Raw genomic sequence first — 654 nt, 5'->3', positions numbered from 1 at the left:
AATACTTCAGAAAACATAACATTAGTAACTACTCCTAGAAGGGGTATTAGCTGGGTGAATGAATGCTGTTTACAGCTCTTTGCAGTAAGTGTGCATATCTCTGGGGGTGAATTGAAACCAAGACACCTAATCCCTTACAGCTGAAGTACTTCAGGATTTAGAGAATACTTCAGCAGGTCTGGTCTTTAGCACCCAACATACCTACTCAGCCCAAGAATATGGCTCTAGGAGGTTTTTCTAAGTAGCTGTCAACACAACTTAGTTTTTGCCATCACTAAAAAAAATCAGAAATTCTCACACAGGGCCTCTAACAGCTCAGTTTACAGTAGTCCAATTTGACTATACAATCAGTGACTTATCTTTTAATTTACAGGCTTAAGCTCCTTTCATGAGGTTTATTTAGGGCAGCTCAGTCCCAACTTTGAATTTGGGAATGCCCTTCAAGCTGGTTTGCACAGATAAGGACCAGTAAAGCTGGGACAGAGAAGAACCTATTTTCACTGAATTACATTCAGCACAGGAAAATGACATCAAGCTGGTTCTCTGGATGAAGATCTCACATGTACTTAATACTCAGAAACATGATGAAATTTCAATTACATAGTTGCACTGAATAAGTAACATCTGGATTACTGTAATTGCTGCAGGTTTGGC

At 39.3% G+C, this 654-nt stretch overlaps 1 protein-coding gene across 1 annotated transcript in view; it reads right to left on the bottom strand.

Annotated features, from left to right (window-relative positions):
• SNAP23 (synaptosome associated protein 23) overlaps nt 1-654 on the bottom strand; it is a 14,048-nt gene that overhangs the window by 13,066 nt on the left and 328 nt on the right. The window lies entirely within an intron of this gene.

Source organism: Egretta garzetta, unplaced genomic scaffold, assembly GCF_000687185.1.
Source record: "Egretta garzetta isolate BGI_Z169 unplaced genomic scaffold, ASM68718v1 scaffold526, whole genome shotgun sequence".
Classification (NCBI taxonomy): Eukaryota; Metazoa; Chordata; class Aves; order Pelecaniformes; family Ardeidae; genus Egretta; species Egretta garzetta.
Note: the sequence above shows the minus strand (reverse complement) of the source record. Positions and strands in the feature narration are given on the sequence as shown.